This window comes from Sturnus vulgaris, chromosome Z, assembly GCF_052056855.1.
Source record: "Sturnus vulgaris isolate bStuVul1 chromosome Z, bStuVul1.hap1, whole genome shotgun sequence".
Classification (NCBI taxonomy): domain Eukaryota; kingdom Metazoa; phylum Chordata; class Aves; order Passeriformes; family Sturnidae; genus Sturnus; species Sturnus vulgaris.
Genome location: NC_142283.1, coordinates 24,157,934 through 24,184,944, shown reverse-complemented (window position 1 = coordinate 24,184,944; position 27,011 = coordinate 24,157,934).

Here is a 27,011-nt window from a genome sequence, read left to right as displayed (position 1 = left end):
AGCAAGTTATCACGTTATTATATCCTTTCAGTGATGTTGTTGTCCAAAATGGAGGCTCGCTACCCAGTGCAAAGTGCCAATTCACACTGCAGGGAGAAGTATTTCTAATTTCTATTCTACTATGTGCTAAGTAGGCAGCTGGGTGTGTGGTAACTCACACAAGTCTGGCTCCCTGACCACCAAAATTTTACATTATTTATCCATTTTAACAAAGGCATCAGCATTGTCTTATTACAGATTACAGAACTATTTTATTACTTAGTACTTGACACAGCCTACCAGAGCCCGAGCTAGCTCTTCAGGTGCACAGTGGTGCTGTGCCAGGTGTGGGGAACTGCCCCAGGATAAGATTTCCCAGAGGCAGAACCTTTAGAGCTAGTGGCTCTTCAATGTGGTCTATGGCTAGGGCTGGGTAAAGGATGCAAAGAAAGCTATCAGCTCCTGAGGTTCCAAATTATTTGAAGTTGGAGGGCTCAGGGACAAAGAACCCTGAACACTGCTGTGCTCAGGATTAAATGGGGGGGCAGATCAGAGGATGGGTACAAAAATTGACCAGTAGGGAATCCTTATGGGAGGAGTGGAGGGCAGGGTCTTACAGGGTTACAACCCATGAGGGAAGCAGCAGGAGGAGGAAAGGTCACAAGGGCCAATGGGGCGTCGAGTAATAAGGGATTTCCAAAGGGGTGGAAAAACTAGGGATTGGCCCAGGGTAAGATTGACAAGGAAGGTGCTAGAACAAGGGGCAGGATTTGCAGTGATAGACGGGGAAGGGTCTGGAACAAGGGGCAGTGTTTACAATGATAGACAAAGGGCGGGGAATGCCATATAAGGTAATTTTAGGGATGGATACAACCTGGGGACAAACCAACTGGGGAAAACATAGGGGTACATAGGAACAAACTATAATAACAATAAACTGAATAAAATAAAATAAACAGGCAGCGTGACAAGTACTCAAACCCCTACTTGTTACAGCTCTGACTTCTCATGCTAATTAGTCCACATGAGCAGTTCTTCCCTCCATTTGAGTCTGGGGTCTATTTTGTGTGGTCAGTGCCATGCTGGACGTGATCTCCCAGTGTCTGAATTACCTTAGGCAGCTCAGTTCTGCTGACTTCACCCCTGGTGGCTTTCATCCAGATAGCCCATTCATTTTGGGATTGCCTTCCCTTTTACCTAAAACATAGATTAGCCAAGCATACGATGTTTACAATAGAATTGCTTAGTCATAACTGCCTAGCTAGTGATTAACTTGAAAAAATTTACAAAGTTCGATTCAGGTCTTGAGGGGCTCAAATCTTGAGGGCCTCAATGTCAATGTAACTCCACACAGATTTTCCCAGCTGTCAGTGTTGGCATCATTTAAAAAAAAACAACAAAACAAGCAATATATTTGAAGAGCTTAAAGTGATATTTTTAGAAGCAAGACTGTTCCAACCTTGAACCACAGCATTCCTTTAAATATCTGTTGATTCAGGGCCTAAGTGAGTGTTTCAGTAAAAGCAGGTTACCTGTAGCAAAAAGCATTGCCAGTAAATCAGGAATTTCTGACATACAATATTTATCAAGCCTGATGAGTTTTGTGAGACCTGAGGGAAACATCCTTAAAGAACATTTCAGAGAAATTCTCCCATAGTACACTATCAGAGAGAATTTGCTTGTTAAGCTCCACCTTCAAAATTTTTACAGATTATTCTTTGGATACCTGGACAGACCATTAATATTGTGTGTTTCTGTATAGAGGAATTAAGACAGTAAATTCTCTTCTTATATGATGTTCTCTACCATTGTATGATATTCTCTGCCGTGACACAGAGGAATGCCCATACACAGAACAATTGTCTGATATTCTTGGACCTAATTTAGTTTTACATTACATGAGATGGATGGAATTAGTTAAGAATCTGACCTCACCGGGTGGCACTGTCCCAAAAACTAATCCTAATTCTACTACATTGGGAAGAAAGCTGTGATATCATAGGAAAATAAACTGAAAGTCATTACAAACTAGAAGTTTCACAAATGTACAATGTTAATACAAATTACTTCTGGCAAACAGATCCTGCAGTCTGAGTTGAATTATGGTGTTAAGAAGGTGGAAAAGTACAAAGATTTTTGTTTTCACAATTGCTATTTCATGGGTAACCGGACTGTACCACTGGATTGGATTCAAATATAAGTGCATAAATGGCACACAAGAAGGCATATCAAAGTTACTACCCTGATCAGCCTTCAGCAGAAGAGGGTAAATGTAGAAGGATACAGCTGCAACAAGAAATTTATTCTCCTGAGAGCTGGTCTGATTCAACTTATGAGAAACATGAATGATTCAGTATAGATTATCATTACATACTGTCTTTTTACAGTAAATCATGGAAAACTGGTGGACTAGTGATGCCTTAGGATTTCAGCTTTTATATTTTTCATATCCTGTACTGCATTAGTATATAACTCTGAACACCCTATGGAGTGTTAGTTAACTGTCACCACATTTTGGTCAGACAAAACATTCCTTCTAAGCCTGAAATTCAAGGACACTTTACTCCCTCAGGCCCCAAAAAGTACAAACAGAAGTGAATCAGGATGGGAAGCAAACTGGGGGAATATGACTTCATTACCTGAAGCTGTAATTGGAAGATTAACCCCTGATATTCAAATAGATCAAACTTTAATGTGTTTTAAAAACTCATGACCACCATCCTTGGATGTAGCCCCTCTCAGAGGCTTTTGACTGCCAAAAGTGTATCTATTGAAGGCCTTTAGTAAATACCTACTTCATTCTTTTAACCTTGTCCAGCCTCTGGTCTAGATAGCCACTCCAAAGCATCACTAGAATTCTTCTTCTAACAAAATATTATCCTTTTTCAGACCTCCTTTGCAAACGATCAAAAATATTATACAGTTTCACTGTACATCTAATATTGAAGTGCACAATTTAATATCAGCAATACAAAGGGATGCTTGACAGTCACAGCCAGAGTGCCTACATTTCGAAGCAGAGCTTGGACATTCCTTCATGTAAATCAATCATTGCCTCTCCCCTTCTCCTCACATTAAATCAGCCCTGGTTTTGCTGTAATTCATACAGAAACTGGAGCATTTTGTAAATTTAATTTCTCCATTTCCATTTTCATGCTATAGCTGTATTCCTATTAGCATGGCTATCACACTTTATATCACATGAAACAGAAAGACTCCTATGCCCAAGTAAACTGTATTTACTTACAGTGTATACAATATATGTGGTCTATCTATGTACACACTGAAAGCATTGCCACTATTTTAGAAACATTTTAAAAACACATAACAGCTCACATCTACTTTAAAGGGAAAATACTAAATATTTATGGTTTTCGGTAAAGTAAGCTAATCTTCAACAGCAGGAAGACCAATAATACACTCTCTGTTCTACTGAATTCTTCCCTTCCAATTCCAATTCAAAACTATATTTGTTTTGGTTGCCAAGACACTGTGAGCTTTGATGTAGGTGCCATTGTTTACAGATTGTGCTTCATCAATCTCATCTTTCTCATTTACTTTGTTGGGTCAGCCTTTTTGCTCTTTACCTTTGTCTTTCTGTTGGTGTCTTGCACTTTCAGTTCTCTTGGAAATTAGACAGCAAAAATATTTAAAAACTATAAAGCTTTTCACTTACCAACAATAGCAGAATTGATACGAGAATTAACTAGGAAGCAGTAATACACAGCATCCTATGACAACAGCTTTTACAGCATGGTTTTTCATGAGCAAAATGCTCCTGTCCATGCAATTTAATAATGCTTAAACCATTATCCCTGGAAGTTTCTACCTCAAATGGAACTGCTGACTTCACCGTATTGCAAATATGTGGTCAAAATAGGACAAATATATTTTAGGATATGAAAAACAGAAATCTAAGCTCCCTGAATAATGACCAAAAAAAGTAAATCTTGCTGTCATTGAAACTGGAAGCAAATCAGCTTTGGAGGTTAACCAGACAAAGGTTGCAATAGGTGAATTAGGTGAACTCTGCTGAAGAAAAGGTACTAAGACAGACAGACAGAAAAGCTTATTCAACAAATAATATAAAACACAAAGAAGGCTTTCATACTGGGCATTAGCCTAGAACTTTGAGTTACAAATGAGATGTAGGAAAAACAAAGCAGAAATTCTCATTATTTTCACTGTTTTTTAGCTTTGGTACTTACTTATGCACAAATGTTGTAGAAGTTGTTGGCTCTCTAAAAGTATTGGGCTACAGTTTTGCCCAGATATTTCACTGAATTCCTAGTATACACTAGTAATTCTGTATTTTTACAATAACTTCAACAATATAAATATGTCATATGCTATTTAGTAGTGGTTTTCCCAGTCTGAAATGTGGCACACGTGAAAATACTCACTACTTCCATGTCCCACAAATTTTATAATGTCTAATTCCTTATCATCAGAAACATCTGTTAGATACTTCAACTAGGTAGGTTTCTATTGATCTTTTTTTTCTAATTATACCTTCCTTACAAGCTGGATGACTGCATCAGTAATTTGACCTCAAGTGGAAGTAGTATGGAAAGTGCTTGTGACTGGTTGCAAGATGCAAAAATGATTTCAATTATTCTTTTGCATTTTCTTGAGATAATAACTGCTACCCAACAGCTCTTAAAATTGTATATATTTGTTAGTTTCAGGACACCACATGTGGAAACCTCGTGAAAGATAGGTGAATACATACCTGGTGAAACTAATCAGGATATATGATCGTGCAACTTCAAATAGTTTTGATATAGCTTATCTTTAGGACAGTGTGAGGCTCAGATAAGTCTTAAAAGAAGAGACCCGAGGCTTGCAATGTATGGGGCAAAGTTATTTTTTTAAGCACACAAGATTTTTGTTTTCTTAAGCTGGGCATTTCAGGTCAGCAACAGAACCTGGGATTTGTCCATAAGCTACAGCTGAATGGCAATCATTGTTGCTAGTCTTACCAGTTGCCAAAGCAAATCAATAATTGTTAGCAGAGAGAGATTCTTGATTGCCATTAATGATGTTCTGGTGAAAAAAGAAAGAACTTTGAAAAATTTGAGTATCTAATTCTTGACTTGAAACTGGGCACAACAAACAATTGTGGATTAATTTAATTTTTAATATTTGACACATTTTAAAGTGAAAGCTATAAATATTTTTGACTAGTGTATGCAAATATCACTTTTAGCCATTTCAGAATAAGTGAGCCACACTGCACTTATTAAAGATATATTTACTAAACTTAAGAGAAATCAGATTTAGCTGATGAGAATTCTATGTTTATATCAATTTCTCCCTGGTCGTTTGTTCTAAATTGCAATTTAGTCATCACATCTGTTAAAAAGGATAAAAGAAGTGATAGTGATGATTGTGTACTAAAAAAAAAGGAGAGGAATTGTTAATTTACTGCATTCATTGCCTGGCTAACTTGTAAATATTCCCTTTTTCCTAAGTTTTGTCTTTAAATTTCTGAACAATTTTGAATTTTACCTTAATGATTGTGTCTTGAAAAGGCTGGTAAACAGTCTAAATATTTGAAAAATCAGGTGCTACTTTTATCTTTGAGTGTCAACAGTCATATATAACAACAAGAGGCTTTTCAAACTGTTGGCCAAATCTTCAAGCACCATGCTAAATCAGGTAAGCCTCTTTGTGTCTGGACAACAAATGCTTATTAGCATATAGGTACCTAAGTCTTTCCAGTGAACACAAAAGAGAAGACACAAATAATTTCAGTGTGTAAATTATTACTGTTTATATTATTTAAAGTTGTGATTCATAGTTTGCAAATAAAATCAAAATACAGAATCTATACCAAATAGTTATCCATGCACTCTGTACTAATTAGCTGTCCATGTACCCAGACGCTGTGGATGTCTATTACTGCAAATGTTCAAAGAATGTCTGGATGGGATTTTAATAACCTCATCTAATGGAAAGTGTCCCTGGCCATGGCAGGGGGATTAGATTAGCATTAAAGGTCCTTTTCAGCTCAAACTGTTCTGTGATTCTGTGATTCTATGGTGATTCATCTGCTTTACAGGTAATGTACATGTTTCCAAAAACTGTGGAATTGCAGTATAATTTTAAAATGCATTTCATTAAAACAAAAAATCAAAAAACCCCAGCAATGATCAATTTACTGGAATGATGCAAATTATATCATTATCTTGAATATTTTGAGAGTTTTCTTCCCTCACTTAAGATGCAGCTAGAATTCTAGTACTATATAAAAAGCATATGGTATAGCAACACACCAAATGCCCTGATGGTGGTTACTAAAGAGTAGGAAAAAGAATAGGCACTGTCAGTGCCCCAGGGAGATCTCATGCTGTACACTCATGGAATTTTTCATGGTATTTACCTTTGGGATTTAGCAAGTCTATAATTTTTTACTCATCTAGCACATTTGTACCTCACTATCCCTCAACATTAAGTTCTATAGCTCGATAACTGCTTGTGCAAAATATCCTTCTTTAGTTTGTTTAAATTAACTCCCTCCTAGCTTTATCTGATGACCCACAGATCTGACATTGGCACTGAAAGTTCTTCCCCTTTTACCACTCCTGTCCTTTTCATGATCTATCAAACTCCCTATCACATTCCCCTCTCAACCATCTTTTCCAGACTATATGCCTACATAATGTCTTTTTGTTTTAGAAGCCCGACCACCCTTCCGTCTTGCTTATTTTTTATCTTATCAAATCTTAATATGTCTTTTGGAGGTAAGGAGTGGAGAAAACGGAATATTGATGCACCTATAGCACTCTAATTATAAACTGCACTGAGTCCTTACAGCGTAACCTAGTTTTCTGGTTTGTTCTCTACTCTTTTCCTAATCATTTTTACTACTAAATATTATTTTGCATTAGCACCTGCAAGTTTCAGTTTCCATCCATTCTCAGTATGAATTCTAATATATAACAATGGCTTGCTGTGTTACAAGGCAATCTACACACTGTTTAAACATCTATGTTAATCCTTGTTCCCTAAACACATATATGCATAGGTGTACTTAGAAATCCAAGTAATGCATGACTGTAAGAACAAAGATGCATAAATTATTATTTGAATAGACTCTAAATATCTGAAAGGGACTGTCTTATCATGTTTCTGATAGCGGCATTGCATTTCATTGTAGTATATAAAAAAGTATTGTCTTGTACATTGAAATTAATGCATTTTTGTTTCCCTTAGCATATGGCTCACAAAGATGACTAAAAACCAGACATCTCAGCTAAAACCCTTCCCATTGTCAGAGCTTTGACAAAACTCATTCCCTCCTAGATTCCTTCAATTATGTTCACATGCAAACTCCAATGTTCCCTTTTCTTTTTATTAAAATTCTGGCATGGTCTTTTGCTCTACCCAGTATTCGTTTTAGGAAATTAATAGTTTGAGACTCGTAGGTCCCTGATGGAATCAGTTGAAATTCACCACTTTATAACATAATCCAAACACTTGAAAATGATGTCTCAAAGAAGCTTATTTTTATGGAGTGTTTACAGTTTCCTCTTGAGCTTGGGGGGTTAGAGTTTTCTTCTTCATGCTGCAGTTCTTGAATTGGGACACAAAAACCTTTTGTTTACCTGTAGGTTGCCAGCTAAGTGCTTACACAGAAACAGAAGACAACACACTTTTTAAAGTATGACCCAAGGGGCCAATTCTCATTAAAACAAACCACATCTTATATGTCTGTGTAACTGGGGCAGAAATCTACTTTTTGGCTGTGCGCACTTTTACAAAGATTGAGTGTTTGAACAAGTTGGAAGCATGTTTCAGATGAAAACTGATGTGCAGAGCAGCTATCCAGATGAAAAAACCCTGGACAAGTCTGGGAACTGAGCAGGTCACCTTTGCTCTCAGTTAGATAATTTGGAAGAATAAGTGGTTTTCACAAAACAACAGCATAGAGGTTATAACTTCCCTAAAATAAGAGGGATATGCCCTTCCAGAAGAGGTGATAACAGATCCTGATTTCTAAGCAATGCTTTCTATCTCTACGAGCAACATATGTCCATGGGAATTGCTGTTTTCTTTTGTAGCACGTATTTACCCTGGGCGTTGCAAACTGTTTGTTTTGAGATATTTTTGAAGCCTTTTGTGGCTGGTAAAATCCTTATGCCTTCTTCACATGTACTATCCTTTTCCTGATTTTTATTACTTTTGCAGAGGTCTCATCACTTCTTGTAATGTTCAAATAGCCTTAAATACTAAAATTTTATCTTTATTTGTGACTTATGACAAGTTTGTTTAGATTTATTCTTTCAAAGAAAAATAACTAACATAATTAAGAAGCAAAAGAAACATGGCTGCTTTACGCAGGATTACTTTTGAGCAAGCCTGATTGTACTTGTTGTACTGGAAGAAACACTGAAACTTTCAAAAGAAGAAGAAAAATTTTAGAACACTAATATTTCAGGTCAGACACCACACACACACATCTTGGCAATATTTGCTACGAGTTTTGAATAATTTGGGTTTGATTTTCATTCAGATATGTTTTAATATTGGAGTTTTCTTATTTTTCTATTGAGATCTGAAGACAGCCTAAAAGCCAGCACTTCTCTCTTTATGTCAGCTGCCTTGGGTAGAAATCTCGTATGGTGATACAGTTACTGTGTTGCTCTCAGCTTTAGTTTGTTTTGTAAAATTTTTAGTTTGCAGTTTTACATACCTCAGGTAGTAATTTACTTCTGACAATAGTTACATATCTGTGCCTAAACAGACAGAGCCAAGACAGTGTAATATGTGGACCTACTCTACTACACAAACTGTTTTCTGTCATCAAATACTCCTTGAAGCAGCCTGCCTAGGTCTGTACTCACAGCCACAGAATAATCAGTCACAAAAATTGGTAAAAACGTGACTTTATGGGGAAAAAAAGAAGAAAAAATGGTGACACAGATGCAAATCTTTCTTGCTTCTTCTGTATCTCATCATGACACCATAGGCTCATTTAATAATGCTTAGAACAAGAATGGGAAAAACAAGAGGAAAAGATACGTGAAATCTTCTTGCTGTCAGTGTTACAACAGCTCACATTAAACTCCTGAAAGCAGGAAGATAATCTAATAAAGATATAGTAAGCAATCTGGGAATTGTGTCACTTCAGAAGTTATTTTCTTTCATCCAGAGCCATGATATACATTTGAATATTAGGTCAAAGGATCTGAAGATTTTTTAAAATTATTTTTCAGCTTTGATACTAGTATTACCTACTTTTTACAGATCTCTTCTGCAAAAGCAGCTTTTACCAACTATGGCTAGTTTCTTTTCAAAACATTTATTATTTTCTACCTCCAGAATAAATATGTCCCACACCAGTCCTCGGTGATACAAAAAGGGCAGCTATTGAGCACGTGTAAATTGATAGGATATTTTTATCTGCTAATACTATTGTCAAAACATACTCTTCTAGTATGTAATATCTAAATAGATTTCTGCTTTCTCTGATTACACTTGCTGGTTTTTGATGAGCAGTCCAAGCTGCATCTTTTGCCTTGGTGCTGTCCTGAGCTGCAGAAGATGCTTGTCCTTCTTACTCAGTAGGACTCTTTTTCTCTTGTCCATGTCTTGATCACACAGGCTATGGCTCAGAAAACAGAAAGAAAGATTGACATTAACAACAGTGAACTCAAGGTTTGAGAGGTATTTAGTAGGCGGTTGATGGGGAAATGGCACAACCTGTTCCATGTTCACTGTTCCACCCAAACCACCCATTGCCTACAAGAAAGCTCTCTAAAGGGCAAGAGAAAAAGACAAAAGCAATCATGAAACATGCTTTAAGAAAACCATTGCCAAGGACATCAGATACCATCAGAACAAAAGAAAATTTAAAAAAAAAAAAAAATTTTAAAAAAATAAAAAATTCTAAGCAAGCATATAAAAAATTAGATTGTGCATGAAACAGTCTAGAAGAACCTATTTCCTCTACACTTACGACCCAGTGATAAGAAAAAATGCTAGCAAATTAAAAATTACTTTGCTATTTTAACTGTGACTTTAAACACCAATGACAAAGTGACATTTTAGACGCCAATAATATTATACAGTGGTTCTAGTGTATTGCACTATCAGATACTGAGAGATCGGAGATAAATTCTCTATCTTTTCACCAGTTAGGAGGCAAGCCTCTGTGTATTCTTTACCTACTTTAAGTCAAGTTAAAATGAGTACATTTTGCCTCTTGCTGAACTTCTCACATTCAAAACCCCAAGGTTTTTCCATTATCTCGATTACAGAGCTGTTCTTTCAATCACCCACCCATCCCCACCCCACCTCTTTCAAGGACAGTTGCAAATATGTTTTACCTGTTGTTGCATTTTAAATTTAAAAACCTAAATGGCTTCCAACAATGGTCCAATATAAAACTAAATAGATGTCTCTCTCTCGCTCTATTTCCTCAGAATGAGTCATCTAAATTGTTAAAACAGCAGTGACATACACAAGTAAGAGTAGTAATGTCCTTGTTGGTGACAATTCAATAAAACAAGCAAATTATTGGGGGTGAGTGAAGTGTTTTATATTTCCTTTTCCTTTTAGGCATTTTTTTAAAATTTGATGGCTCCCCTTTTTTTCATTTCATTAGCCTGATTATAATAATTTTGAGTCAAAAATTTCAAGTACTGAGTTGGCATTTGCAGATAGACATATGATCAGAAAAATCTGTAATTTAGTGTTCATAGGACAGTTATTCCCTCTCAGTGTTTGTACAAAACTATTCTGGTAGAATGAGTCTATAAAAACCTAAGTAAGGCACCAGAGTAAGCTGTAGAAACACATTGACTTGACACAGGCCTTCCACTGCATTAATCTCACCTTTCACTAATGATTTAGCTAAATGCCTACTGCATGTAATAAGCAGTTAGGTTGAAAAGGTTTTCCTGGGTTTGCCCTTCTTTGAAGTGCTTCCTTTTCACTCGTTTCCTCTGTGCATGTGTGCTTGCATGCATGTCCCTGACAGCTTCTGAGTTGAGCAGGTGATTTCAGTCCAAGTTTGTCCAAATAAGGATGGCAAACATTTCATTTGGTGACTCACAACTCCTTTCTTCCGTACAGCTCCTTAACTTGACCTATAAAGTGGCTCATGTTGCTGGTTTAGCTCCCAGACAGATGCTCTTGCTGGGATGGTTTAAGTGTGCACTGGTTCCCTGAGCTTGTTTAATGCCCCATGCTGTCCTTGCCTGTAGCTGAACTAGCACAACTAGTCTTGAATGAGTAGTAAGGAATTGTATAAAAGAGTGGAGGGCAGCTCCAAATTTCTGCATTGTTAATGAAAGCAGGTAGCTGGGTAGAAGATACAGGCCCTTTCAATGCTCTGAACAAAGGAAACAACTCCACATGTGAACACTTTTCACTGGACATGAGAAGTGAAGAAACACAGTTTGTTTCTCAGCCTAGGTATTAGTATGGGGTTTTACCTATTCTGAGTTTCTGCACTCAAATTGTTGTCTGCCTGTTAGGACATTCTTTCAGGTACATTGCAACTAGAAAACTGAACATGAATTGGCTGGGTAAATGGGCTGGAAAGGATACTAAAGGTCTTCTGTAAAATTTAAAAAATAATAATTGTTTCTCTTATACATGCTCAGAAGTTCTGCTGAAAGTTTTCTCAAATACAGAATAATGTGGAGCATCAGATCCAAGTGAGATTCTGTGTTGTTACCTCAGGTTGGCAGTGAAGTGGTAAAGAGTGGCAAACAGAGCAGCAATCAGAGCTTACACTTAACACATTTCTTTCAAACACCGAGGATTTCCATGCACTGGATGCTTCCTTCCTAGGTGTTGCTGCTATTCTCAGCCATGTAGAGGAACCTAGAAAGAACCAACAATGGAGCTGAATCCTGCAGTACCTGACCCAAGGATAAGTATAGCCTTGCTTAATTTCTGCAGGTCTAAAGGAGGGGTTTTGTCATGCCATTACCCATTCTTTAGCCTGGCCAAAATACGAATGACTGAGTTTGAATTTACATTTCGTAGGCAAAATGGCTTTCTGGATTCCCTTTTCTTACAGATGTATTTGAGACATATGCAATGCTGAGAAAGAGAGTTTGGAAACAAATGAGGAGAAAGACCTTTGAATCTCTGCTGTTGGAAGAGCACTTAACACACTTCTACCTCAGGCTGGCAGCTGCCAGAATCTTGGAGGCATCACTGGAGCTCTGGGTGTTTGATTCTTCCCATGTTCAAGCAGACAGGACTGTGTGCACACTTGTGAAGAACAGAAATATAGAGAATAGCCTAACCAAATTGCCATATTTTTCTTCTATTAGGAATACCCTGCAAGACTCTGGGTTTTCCACATTTATTCAATCAAAAATAAACAAATTCCAAAGAATAAAGTGATTCTATGGTTGTCATGCCATGTTGTTTATGGGCAGCCACTGGTCAGCAAATGTCAGTCTTGTTACAAGGAAGCTAATAGGAGAGTCCAATATTCCTACCAAAACATAGGAAAGGAAAGTTTCTTGTTTTTATGGTCAAAAAGGTGAGACAACAAAGAGATCTCTTTTCAAAGGTATATTTTTAGGGGAAGAACAATAAGGCAGTGAGGCTGTCTTAGCCACTGCAATTATGAAGCAATTGGGTTTGAGAGAAAAGGCTCAGATCTAGAGAAACCACACATAGCTGTTGGCTGAAACTTTCCAATTCACCCAAAATTGCCTTCAAAAGTCCCCTCATGATAAGGAGTACATTTGTAAGTCAACATTGAGTTGATTAATAATAACCACTGTGCTCTATAGTTTCATAATTCTCCCATCTGAATTTTTTTTGTTATCTTTCTGTTTGTTTTGTGATGGAGGAAGCTTACCAGGACGTGCAGCATATGAAATGAGTTTTCAGACTTCAGTATATACACATCACTCTGGCGTGGTAGAGGTTTGGCACACAGCCAGACTGGAAGTTTACTGAATGGCAGGCTGCATGTATGACCACAGTTGCCACTGAATGTGTTACTTAAGGAGAAAAAAAAGCATTGGGAACCCTAGTTTATGGTGTGCTAATGCTATCAAACTATGTGTCTGCAAGACACGTTTTTTTCTGTTTCCAAAAGAAAGAAATACAGTGTACAGGAACCTAATGAGTTGCTGTTTAGCAGTTGTTTGGCATATCCTACACAACGACAGGCGCTAGATAGTTTCCAATAGGTTACTCCATAGTGACAAATAGAGAAACTTCCTTATTTTTATCATTAAGTAAGGAAGGATCTGTATCACAAGGTTTGACAGGACGTAAATTCACACATTATTTATCCCACTATAATTTGTGATGTTGACAGTAAGTTTGGACATAGCAACAGAAGTTAAGGTTTTATTTTTCTCCTTTTAGAATGAGTTTGAAATATTTACAGAGTCAAGGGAGATCTTGATTTCTGGTAAACTATTCAGAATGCCTCTAATTGCATTCAATTTTAGTATCAGATCAGCTCACAAAGGAACACTGCACTTTGATTTAGCAGAATGAATGCTGGTAGATGGCCAGAATTTGAATTTTGTGAAATATCATTAGCTATCCTCAGAAGTGCTGTCTTTGTGCTATTCTGAGGTCTGAATATTTAGATGAATTAGAAGGAGATCTCAATTTGCCAAAAGAATATGCAGCTGGAGAGCGACTTGCTCATCATTGCCAAAAGACAGAGCAGAGCATGGCTCTTTATATAATAACATGGGGTTTTAATGAGATATACAGAGTTTGGTGATAACATTTTCTAAAATGGGTGCTATCAGCTCAACTTGTGACAAGAGAGCAGCTGATGGCAACTTCCAGATACTATATAGGCTGCCTGAGCCTGTCATCATTAGACTTAACCACAAGCATTTTGATTGGAAGCAGTGATGTGCATACAGTTGACTCACAGTGAACTCTGTATGTTAGCTTTGCATTATGGTTGCTATCTGTGACATCCAGTCAGGCTTTGACTTTGCTTAGGAGACAGACAACTGGAATTTTCCAGCGCCTTCTGTGTCTCAACCCTGTATAAAGAGAAAATTACAACTACAGATGACTCAGCCGTCTTCCTGACCCCCAAGTATTCCTGAAAGAATAGATCTCAGGCAGATTGTAGCAGGAGAACAGATCATCATTTTCCCAAAATTCCGGATATTCATATCAGTGATACTATGGGACATGGCTGCCCAGGGTCTGTAGGGTCAGGAGGCAGACAGACAGTAGAGGATATCCAGTACTTGCTATAGTCAAAGCACAGAGACTGGAAAAAGTAGTTACTGAAGTGGATAACTGAAAAGTTATGGGCAGATGGATTATGTTCTCTTTGTGGAGGTTTTTTTCTTTCCAGGGAAACAACAAGTCTCTGTTCTTAGCATGGTACCAATATAGAGCTCATCTCAAGGAGATCACTCAAGCAAATGCTAGCTTTGCAGTGAGAAACCTCTGAGGAAGAAGTGAACTTTCTAACCCTGGAATCATGCAAATGTTCAGCTAACTGTTGAGAAAGGTCAGAGTCTCAGAGGTCTGAAGTCACAGGCTCGGCTTCTCTTGAATCTGCCAAATCATACTTCCCCACTACTCAGCACCTGTTGTGGAGCTAGCACACAAGTGTCTGAATCAGAGGAATTCAGCTGAAATTTTATTCTCAAAGGGAAATTGTAATGAAGGAAATTTGTTTGAGCACACAGCTGCACTGGCAGAACTTTACTTCAAATGCTATGCTTCAACTCACAGTTCTTATTTGTGTTTTAAAATCTATGTGCCCTGACCTATAGTCAGGTGAGACTAGTCCTCAGGTCTGACTTCTGCTCTTGAAGGAGGACCATGGGATATAGAGAAGAAATAATTTCTCTGTAGGTAGTATTATAAAAAAACCCCACATGCTACCAAAACGTGGGTCAGATGAGATGACCCATTGTGCTTAGAGGCAAATCAACGCAGAACAGTCCCTCAGAAAGTACCAAGCAGTGTTCCTACAAAGGGTTATAGGGATGCTTTTTATTGTACCCGTCTCATTATAGAATGGAAAGTTTAAATCCCACTCACTATTGTCACTGAGCAGCTCACTGCAATACCTATAGAACTGACCCAGAACAATATGGACAGTCCTGAAAACATCAGTGATATAGAGGAATCACAAGAAGTTAAAGATAGTCTTCATAACCAAAACTTTAGTGAGATTGAGAAAACATCAAGCTCAAGAACTTGACAGCTGTAAGACCTGGGATATTTATCTAAATTACTTATGGGTGACATTTACTTAGAGAAAAGCAATGCTGGGACAATCAGCCAAGACAATTACTTGGGAACTAGCCACAAAAAATAAATTTCTGAGATGAAATCTGCATGTACAGAAGTTTGTGGTGCAGCAGTATGGCACCTCACACCTTATGTTTTGCCCTGGGTTGCATATTTGAAGCCTATTTGCCCCAGATGAGCCATGCAGTGGGACTTCTGTGTGAGAAGGGTCATCTGTCTTTGTGATCAGTCCCCACTTCAAGTGTTGGCCATTCAGGTTTTGTGAGCTGCGTTGCTACAACTTCACTGCCCATCTGGTACAAGTTGAATAGGATCCTTATGATTCAAATTAAAGTTTATTTCAGTGCTTAAGTACTGCCATCCACATTGCTCAGTGGTATGTCAGTGAGAAATAGCCCTCTGGAACAAGACACCTACCAGCAGGTGGAAAGCCTTGGTTCACTCACAAAAACCCAACTAATATCCTGCCAAAACCCTGTGCATTTCCAGCCCTGCTACTCAACAGATAAATGTTGATAAGCATATTATTCAGAATTGCTTAGTACTCGATTAACACAGAAGGTAATAGCAGTCCTGACAAAATTAAATCCCCATTTACAAATTTTAATTTTCAAAAGCTGTTCTTTTAAACAAATAACCATTAGTACAACAATACAATGTGAAGGCTCCCCACACAATGTGCTGCTCAGCACTCACAAAGCCCCCACAAAGCTCTCCAGGCTCCCAGCTGACCTGGTAGGGCAGTATTGTCTGGGCAGCCACTGCAGCAGCCCACTGGCACTAGAGTGGCACGCACATACATTTAATAACCAGCAAAGGTCCCCATCCTTTTCAGTGCACACCACTGTGCCTGCTTTGACTCAGCAGTGTGCTGAAGAAATTATTTATGTATTGTAAAATGCTCTTCTGTATGTAACCTTCCTACCACCAGTGGCAAAGAAAAAAGGAGAGAGATCAGTAAGATTATGTGGGAGAAACTGCAAACAGCAGGAAGAAACTGCAAACAAAGAATGAAAATATTATTCTGAATTTCTGAGCAATGCTGGGAAGAGTTAAGACCCCTACTTCTCCTACACTTCTGGGAACCACAGGCTGTTATCACGCATGTGCCTATGGAAAATTGATTTTCTGTACAATTATGGCACAACGTTCATGTCCAGTATGCAACTCCAGTGCTCTGACCATTTGACTGCTTGGTGCCTGCAGCTTTCATAGTGTTTCCCCAACCGGCAACATAATTGCAAGGCAGTCAAGACCCTTTGTCCTCCTTTTGTGATCTCCCTTAAGACTTCAGGATTTCCTTCGCAGAGCAGGCATTTACTTCTTTGCATTGTTTTGGTTTATCATTTTTCTTTAACAACGCATTAATCTGCAAAATTGCTCTCTGTTTTTCAGGCAGCAGGTCCTGACTGTTTGATGGCAATGACTGAAGTAGCTGTTTTCTCTCTATACAGAGGAAGCACTGTAATTTTCTTTCCTCTTCACCCCCAGAGGTGTGAGGGAGCGTGCTGCCCCAGCCCCTGCCCCTCAGCTGTCCTCGCAGCCCCCAGCCAAACACACCAATGCAGTCTGGGAGACAGGACCAGAACCCCATTAAGGACCTTCAGAGCAAGGGCATGATGCTCCCCTTGGCTCTGCTGGCTCCTCTGCCCTCTACCCCTGGGAAAGGCCAGGGCCAGGTGTGCCTTCCCCAGCTTGGCTGGATTTTCTGACACCCAGAGGAAGATCTTCATGTGGTTTGGATTCCGCCTCTGGGTTTTAAAAAAGGTATAGCTCAGATACTCTGATGTATGGATTCATTCATATGGCCTTGCTACCAAGAAGATAATTTATGAGCACTTTGATTTTGTTAGCTATAAGCTAATGGCAGTGTCATCTTATCTTTCCAAATTCAGTCTTCCAGGGAATCCTAAAGGAGTGTGCCAAGCTGCTAAGGTTATGGCTCTTCTCCAGAGGAAGCAAACCTCTGCTGATTGCCTTGTCAGCACCAGAGGGTGCAAAAAGAGGGGCATGGCTGCAGGGCCAGGCAGAGGAAAGCCACTCTGCTCCCCAGGAGTCACAGGGAGACACCTCAAAAAAAGCAATGACTGTCATCTTTGTTCAGGGACACCTCAGTGAAAGTGCAAAGCAGCAGGAAAACACATCACTACTGCAGCTTTTAGAGGATCATATGTTACACCGAGGCAAAGGAAGAAAATGTTAGCAAAAACTGTCAGCTTGTGTCAACCCTTGGCACTTGTGTCAACTAAAGGTAGCTCTCAGATGCGGTGTGACAAAGCTGTTGGAACGCTAGGACACATCGGTTGTTTGATTTTTAAGCCTATTTCTTTGTGGCCATCAGCCTGGACATAATTAATTACACCACCTGCAGTACACCTCCTCATCAAGGGAAGCTGCTCACCACAGGTCACCCTGCCAGGCCCCTCTGGCACGGGGCTGCACTGCTGCAAGCTGCAGCTAACCAGCAGGAGCCCTGCTCTGAGCTCCTCGCCTCCCAGCCCGGCTGCAGCAGCCAGTGGTGCTGCCGAGGAGTGTGATGATAGCAACCACACTGCTCTGCTCAAGGGTTTGTGCTATTGCATCTCTTGAGCCACCAGTTCTGCAGCCCCCTTCGCTTTTTCTTTGTCTCAGAGGCTGTGTGATAAAAACAACCTCCTCAAGGTTACACAGCTCACTGGTGATGGAGTCAGAGAAATAAATTAGTTTTTTGCAATTGCTGGCAATACTGGTCCCTGGCCTCTTAGCTGTTCTCCAACTTCCTCTCAAATTTCACTAAGTCTCCCTTCAGTGAACCTAAAGGTTTGCAACTACTGGAAAGGGCAAGCAAGAGCAAGCCAGAGATAAGCAAAAGGCAAAACAGAGGGGTGTCGTTAGCATTCCTCCTCCCCACTGATATTCCCGTGTTAACACTGCAATGCAAAAATCTGAAGGCCCCAAGTTCTCCTGCAGAGTAGCTGGAACAGCCCCTGGAGGTGGAGAAAAGCCTACAGGGAAAGGCCAGCAGGCAGTTTGGTTGATAATAGAGCAGAGGAACAGCAAAACACAAGTCTGCATGGACTGTAAAGGCAGGCATCAGCAAGCATTGCTCTCATCACTTGCAAATACCCCATGACTCTGCTGAGCAGTTCATATGAATCAGTCCATCTTCTTGTAAAGTGTGGAGAAAAGCAATCCCATCATCATCTTTTCAAAGGAGAGTGAAAAGCAGCTTTATCTAAATACAAATATTTTACCAGTGATTCGAGTTATGATTACACTCATAAACTCTTCATATATACATTTGCATAATGAACCAAGATTACTCTTTTATAGTTTACTCTGCAAGACAAATTAAGAATATTGTAATAACTAATATATACCAGTCATTCTTAACACCAGCATGAAAATGAGAACACATTCAGACTATGTCTACTGCTAATACAATCTGTGAATACACCCTGCTACCGTAGTATTTTTCTAAATTCACATCTTCTCTTAATCCCCTGTAGCTGTGCAGAGTTGACTGAGGTGATCTGTGAGCCAAATAAATGTGTTGCATTACAAAACCTGCTAACATCCAGGGCATTATTTACAAAATGGTTTTGGTTTCTTGCTTTTTTTTCTTCTGACACTAAAATAGCACAGTGACATTAGGGCTAAAATATTACATCATATATATATATATATATATATATATATATGTATGTATGTATGTATTACCATATTTTCTTTGTATCTGTGATATACAGTGTATATGCTTGTATTACATATGCACTATTTTTGGTATATTAACTGGTTTTCAACCTATCTGCACACTGAGAAATATTCTATAGCAACATACATGACCTTGCCTTTCAAAGATAAGGGTCATGCTTCTGTCACACTCACTTTCGCCTTTGGCAACTCAGCCCTAATTAGCTCACTATGAGATTCTCAGCCAAGTTCAGAATGCTTAAAAAAACACCACATATACCATGGGCACTCTAATTAATTTCAATAATACAGATTTTAAAATTATTCCCTTCCAGGTGTACTGTATCATCTTTGTGAGGTTTCATTAAAAACTTTGTCTTGGCCACTCACTTCATAAACAATGAAAATAAAACTAGATTGAATCTCAATTCTAAAAAGAATTTTTCAGGTCAATGTTGTGCCTTAAGAAATTTAGCATCTTTTCTACAGATGGTTATAAATATATACAAAGAGATGGTTTACTACGAATGAGAGCTAATTATTAAAAAAAATAATAAGTTTCTCTGAAACTTTAATCTGAGAAAAACATGGTACTTGGTACCTTGCAGGTATGCCTGTTATTTATGTTTCCGGTGTGATGATGAAAAAAATTGTCTTTTTATTTGGTTTGTGGTTTTCTTTGACCTTACTATGCACTGCTTAACACTCAGGGAATTCTTCAGTTGTATATAGTACATGCATTGCTGTTGTGATATATGATGCAGCTTCAACACAGCTGACATTAGGAATTGTGGCATCCTTTATCATTCAAACACTCCCTTCATATGTCTCTACAGCTTGAACTAAGGAAACAAGCTTCTCAATGAGTGGACTCATATTCGAGATACATCAAGCACATGTCCAACAAATAAATTAGGTAAGTACAATGTTAGGGAATCTAAACTAGTAAGAGCTTGTGGTATATCACTTTCATATTTGTTCACCCATTGCCAAGCAACTAGCAATACCAATGAGAACTGATGAGAGACAATCCACTGCATCCTATGCAACTGAGCCTCCAGCTCCTTTGAGCTCCTGTCAAATTGTTGTCCCTTCTGGTCCTAAAAATAGCCTTTGACTGTGTGGTAGGTCCTGACAAGCAGACGGAAAGGGCTGAAATTATTCTACAAACACTCAGGGCTTTCTTGTCAATAAATCTAATCAAACTGAGAAACAGTAATATGTCTACAGGAAGTAAGTGCTATTATCCAGACAGAAAAGCACCCTGACTGTGGAAGGCCTGAGCCCAGAGATTTTGGCAACGGGTGAAAAGCCCTCAGCAGCATGGCCTAACAAGGCATGCGACACATTGTGGCAGGTAGCTATGCAACCTAATACTTGTCCTGGTTTCAGCTACAATATTTCTCTCAGTAGCTACTACAGTGCTGTGTTTTGGATTCAGAATGAGAATGATTACTCAAAGATTTTTTGGTATTTTGTTAAGTCATGTTTATCCAAAGTCAAGGACTCTTTTTTTCCCCCCCTTGTCTCATGCTCAGCCAGTGAGGAAGTATGCAAAAAACCCAACAAAATGGAAAGGAGTTTAACCAGGACTGGTGACCCAAACTGGCTAAAGGATATTGCACATCACAGAATGTCACGCCTAGTACATAAACTGGGGCGAGTCACCTAGAAGCTCGGCCAGTCTGGGTTCATGAGGTGAGAGGGGGTTCTGGCATCTGTCAATGGGCAGTGAACAATTGCATTGTATATCACTTGTTTTTTTCCATTATTATTACTATTACTATTACTATTACTATTATCCCTTATTATTATATTTAATTTTTAATTTTTAAATTGTTATTTTCTCAACATACAAGTTTTACGTTTATTCTCCTTCCCATTCCATTGGGATGGTGGGGAAGAGATAGAGGAACATGAGTAGTGGCTGCATGGTGTTTCTTTTCCAGCTGGGCTTAAAACCACAGCAATACTTAAGATGAGTCTACCTACCTACTAACCTGAAAAGCATGTTTTTGGAAAGGATGTGGACTTGGAATATTGTTATTAGCAAAATGTCCCTGGCCATATAGAATCATAGTGAAGGACAACTGAACCTCAGGGAGCCTGAAATATCCCCCTTTGCTCCAAAAAACAAAGACTGAAAATGGGCATGAGAAAGAGAAAAGAAAATTAAAATACATGTGAAATCCACTGCACTGAAAACCAGCAAAGATCATAAAGATTTCTGGTGCTTTAAAGGTACCTTCTGTTTGTGTGGTGCTGCTGGCAGTACCTCATTACAAGCAGAATAATGAAACTTTTGGTCCTTGAGAAAATAGGTTACTGCCATTATCCTTGCATCCTCTTCCAGGGCTTTTTTTTTTTTTAGTGCATCAACTGATGACTGTAGCAGACATCCTGCAGCTGAATATAACCTTGCTGGCTGGAAAAAACCCATTTTTATAATCACAGTCCAGCTCAGAAGTTAAGAAGAACTTCCACTGCAGAATGACTTTTACCAGACCTTCGGCTTCCACTTTGTTCCTAAGGAAAATGTCATTAACAAGGTCTAAGGAAAAAAATTATTTCATATTTCATGTGCTTACATTTCCAGAACTTTAGTACACCTAATCAGCAGCATCATTTTCTAAAATCTTCTTTAAGGTGTTTTTTTATAAGTTGCCTATAACTACCTGTGCTTAATCTCAGTATATCAGTTTAAATAGGGGTGATCACCAGTTGTTTAACAAGAGGCAAATTCCCAAGGCACAGAACACATTTTCTTCAATTCTTTCTCTTTTCTAGTTCACCCCCTCTAGTGGTTTTACAAATGGTCCTCAGTTTTGTTCTTTTGGGCAAGAAAGGTGAGTGCTAAAAATACCTTTTTTGTTGGTTTATCTCTTCAAGAGGTCACAGTAGTGGAGAGGATTCTTCTTGATACCAGCTTGAACAAATAAATGGACTCAAGTGCCCTCTTGTGTTTCTCTGCCTAAAGCTTTGAGAGGCTTAACAAAATACATATTATTTCAATAGTGAATAAAAAAAAAAAAAAAAACTCTTAAGAAAATATTTAATAGCATGTAGATCTTAAAACACGAAAGAGATATTCAGAAAATATTTTTGCCTAATCTTTCATGCAAGCACGATCTCATTTCACAGCATGAAAATTATGCTGAAATACTTCTTGTCTTTGGTGATCCTTTGTCAATCCTTTGTCCTGTACTGTACTGCTCAGCACTGCTGCATCCATATCTAAGTTACATCATAAATCAAGAAAGCATCAGCAGAACAGAGTTACAAAAATATACACTCGTAAAACAGTCCAAAATAGGACATTTTTGCTTTAGTCCATTTCCTAAAGTAGCACCTTTTAAAATGGCAAAAAGCAGGATTTTATGCAAAAAAAAAACTTTTAAGAAGCAAATATTTAGTAGTAAATGGACATTCTTTTTGTCAGGTGAATGGGATTACTTCTATTAGGAAGGCTTAGGACCTTTTTATCAAGACTGAGGGGTCAGGCCTGATATGTTTCTGTAGCTGGCTATGTTTCACAGTAGGATATGTGTGTTATATGCAAATGTTAATGTGTATACTGTTTTAGTGTCCTTTGCTTGGGAGAAACAATATGAATGATAACAACAAACTTATCGTTCATTTTTGAAGGAAAATACTTAAAAAACAAATTCACTTTCAAAAAATCAATCACAGTTTGAATGCAATAGCTTGCAAAAAAAACTCTCAAATTTTCATTTGTCTTTTACTAGGCATATTCCTGACACATTCGGCTTAGTGAGAAGTGTTGTGGTTTAGGAATGGTGTTCTCCAATTTCATGCTCCCACTAAAACAATGCTGCCACCCATTTGCTCCCCCTCTCTCTTCCACTCCCTCCATGGGTGGCTGTGGAGGAGAACTGGAGGCACAAAAGGCAAAGATCACAGGTTGAGATAAGAACAATTTACTGAAAACAACGAGATAAGAGCACAACTAGTAACAGCAGCAATATTAATAACAAAAGCATTAAATAAAAGAGCGAATGATTCACATGAAAAATGCTCACTTTGGAGCTGGCTGTCAGGAACCCCTTCTCAAAACATACTCCCTTTCCCCTGCCTCTGACAATGATGTGAGGGGGTAAAGAATAACTAAAGAATAACCTCCAGGTCCTGGCCATGCCCTCTCCTGGCTATTGCAGAAATAAACCCTGTTGAGGTCAGAACCAGGATAATAAGATAAAAATCAAAAGCTGTATACAAAGTCCATGGAGTAAATTCAGATAACTACAGCAGGAACAGGCATCTGCCACCTGGAGTGGCAGAGACAGTGCTCATCACCTGGGTTTTTCATCTCACAGCACAGCATTCCTGTTCAATTACTGCTTTGCTTTCTACCCACATTTTTAACAGGCAGGTCTCTGAAGATACCTTTTTTAATATATAACAGCTATAATGGAGCAGTTGTTTGGGGAAAGATGTAGAGGTTCTAGGATCTTGGAAATTTTGCCTGGAGATGAATGAGTGTCTCATTGAAGTAGATGGCTTACACTTGCAAAGATTTAAATGTTCATTTTTAGGTTGCAGTTTTGGTCTTTTCTTTCCGCCAACTACAAAGTCGCACTCTGAAATGAAAGATAGAGTTCTGTTACAAGGCACCTATTTGATGTCCATCAAATTTTAAGTTAAATGGGCCTCTAACCACAAATAGGAATCTAAAGCAGACAATGGGATGGGATTGGGCTGGTTTTGGATCTGTCAAAATTCAAGGCCTGATATGAGTGCAGAACTGGGCTATCTGTGGAGCATTGCTGTTTGATTTCCCACAACTATAATTTGTCACATATATGTTTTAGGCACAATCTAAGGCAGATTCCTGCTTGCCTGAGCTGCTCCACACAGACACACACTGACACAGCCTCCGCTGAGGAGAGTGGAGCAATTTTTTTGGCTGTCAAATCTCCCAGAGGACTCTGAGCTCTGCAGCAATCTACACGGGGTGCCTCAAAACCCACAGTCCTGTCCCATCCCCTCCTTCCTCCCTCTCTCCCTCCCTCTGCTCTAATGGATGTTTTTTGAAAGCTCAGATTTTCACAGCCTGTTATTTTTCTCCTTCCCCCTGTAATACCACTTTTATAAGCCAAGACCTGGCAAATCAATATGTGTTTCACCACGACCAGGTAAAAATTCAGGAACCCTGAGGAGCGTTCACTGGTTTTGTCTCACCGATTCCACCCTACAATCTCTGAATACTGATTTAGACTTTGATGACAGAAATCCCTTTCTAAAAGATGGCCTGGCTTACAGATGCAGGTGTTTGGGTTTATTAATATTCATAACTACAGCCATGAATAATAGCAGTGAATTACTGCCTCTGCTATAATAGTATTAATCTAGTATTTTTCACTTATTGTTTTATTATAGTCCTATCTATTTGGATGTCTTTTTTATTTTATTTGTTAGATTTTGTCTTTATTTTTTTCAGCTGCTCATGAATTGTGCATACACCCTAGATAAAAAGCTGTATGAAACTCCAGAAAGCATGAAAGAGCAATTCACATCAGATAGTTGACTAGCATGACCTAGTAACCTGCTTTCTTCACTCAAAATTAGAACTAGTATGCCATTTCTCTTCTCTTTTCTTGCCATTCCCCGCACTGAAGATTCAATTCAAAGACTTCAGCAGAGTTGTTCCCAGTGGCGTTTTTTCCTCTGGGCTGTCCATCAGGAACCTGACTGTGATACACAAGTAGATCACCGACCACTGCAAGTTCTTTTAACAGCTTTGAAGAAATAAAACATGCCTGTGAACTAAGCATTGAACTCACTGGCTGAAAGACCAGGATTGCCAGCCATGAAAAGCAGGCAACTGTGTTTTCAAGAGAAAAGAGCACAGAAGCCATAAGCAATCACTCTGTCAGGTACTGAATGATAAATCTCTGCTATTTGTGGTGTCTTTTTCTCTTTGTAAACACAGCCACTGATTTGAATAGGTAGATATTATAGCTATTCACAAAAAGTGCTCAAATACAAAATATGTTATGAGTTAGAAAATTACCGTACTGAAATCAGGCAGTCTCCTGAGTACAATGAATGAAGATGCATCTTGCAAGATTGACTAGTGATAATACATGTGATGATCTTAGAAGTGCGTAATATTATCTTCTTTAAAGTAAACTATTACCAAATTTTATGATAGTGTGATTATGCAGAATTTTCTACTTTTGATTGTCATTTTGTTTAGAGAAATGAATATGCATTTTGCGTATCTACTCAATACAGGTAAAAAATTCAGACTATGACTTATTAAACACATTCAGCTATCTGTTCTATTTTACTGCAGTATAAGATGACAGGGAGTAAGAATAAGAAAGGATTTAGAGATGCTGAACAGAGGACTGTGTTATGGTAAGTCACAGGATTTTTCACATAGTATTTTGCTATGGATGCAATACCAGCAAAAATCTTATAGGCCCTCGATTTAATTGGCTCTTTCTATTCAGGTAAGTTTTCAAATAAATTTGAAATCAGAAAAATTTCTGGGTATGTGCTTATTTCTTACAGTCTTGAAAATTGTAGTCAATATATTAGTTCTATCAGTATCTATAGGAATCTCACTGAAATACAGCACTTTTCATGCTCTAGATAGATGTTGCAGGTTGCACTTCCAAAGGGATTATTCTTTCAAATAGTTGCATCTTCTGTGTGTTTGTACTCCTCTGTCTGTATCAAATATTGCAGAGTTGACAGAACAGCTGACTGTCCTCTCATATCTTTGTTTCTATTTTATACTAAAACATTAGGTACAGTCAAAGTATTAGCTTAAAAAATGCTTTGGATGATTAGAGCATAACAAAGGGCCAATTATTTATTTCTCTTTCGTCATGTTTGGATTTGAACATTGAATTACAGGGGCACATGACTAATAAATGTAGTCAGCCATGTTGTGAAACAATAATTGAATAGTTACTGAAGTTAGAGGGAGTCAAGGATTCTTTTTGTTCCCCAGAGATGACAATCTTTAAAAAAAATTTTCATTTGATGCTCAATATAGATAACAGAGATAAGTGAATTTCAAATGCTTGCCTTGAAATGACATGAATTGGCTTCTCATAAGCAAAATCAAACTGGTGTTAATGACTGTAGCAAAGACATGGTGATAAAGACATGGTGGTAGTGCTAAATAAAACCTTAACAGCTGAGGATCTAACGTAATGCATGCCTTAGTATGAGCTTAGGCATGTCACTCAAGAATCAGACTTGAGAAGATCAGTACTTCTGTAATTATTGGTGGATGCTTACTGCTGTAGGTTTGATCAGTTCATGAGTGTATTCAAGTCAAAAATAGCAGAAGCTATGAAAGGACACCAAGTATCTTGTGCCGGAAACCTAAAAATTGAGGCCAATCTACATATATCCTGTAGAAAAACACCAGCCAGCTGGCGTACTCCTCATAAAATACTGACCTTTTATTTACTTTAGCTTTTGATAGGATTATTCAAGGCATACATTTTCTCATTCACTTTTATGCTCTCTCATGATGATTTTCATGAGTAGATTATAAAAACATAAACAGTTAGATACAATACCCCAGAAAGGACTTTTATATTATGAAAGAAAGCTAGAGACCAAGCTGATAAATCTCCCTTGGCAGGGCCATTGATCAAACTCCAAAACATTCTCATGGTGCTTTCCTAACCTCACACACTTTCACCATCCATTTCATTGTGAGAGCACCTATATTCAGTGTAACCTGAGTCACCAGAACAATCAATATGAGTAACTGCATCCATGCTACCTGACAGAAGAATATATCGCAATTTCATGAATAATAGTTGCTAAAGGAAAATTTGCTGTGATTTGCTGTACTCTAAATGGCTGCCTAGCTAGCTGGGGTTCTCAGGGAAGGCATCTGTGGCTTACAGGCAAGGCTGCCCTCTCAGCTGCATGCCAAGGCTCAGGCAGCTACAAATAAAGGCTACCAAACTACAGACAATACCTGAAATCTCCACACAATCCTAAAGCAGACAATGTCAAGGCTGGGGAAGCAACATAGCAAACTGTCATTTGTCCAAAAAAGTCAAGTCCAAGAAAACCAGTATATTTCTAATCAATTAAACCCATTATCTAAAGCAATTAAATTAAGTACATTTGGC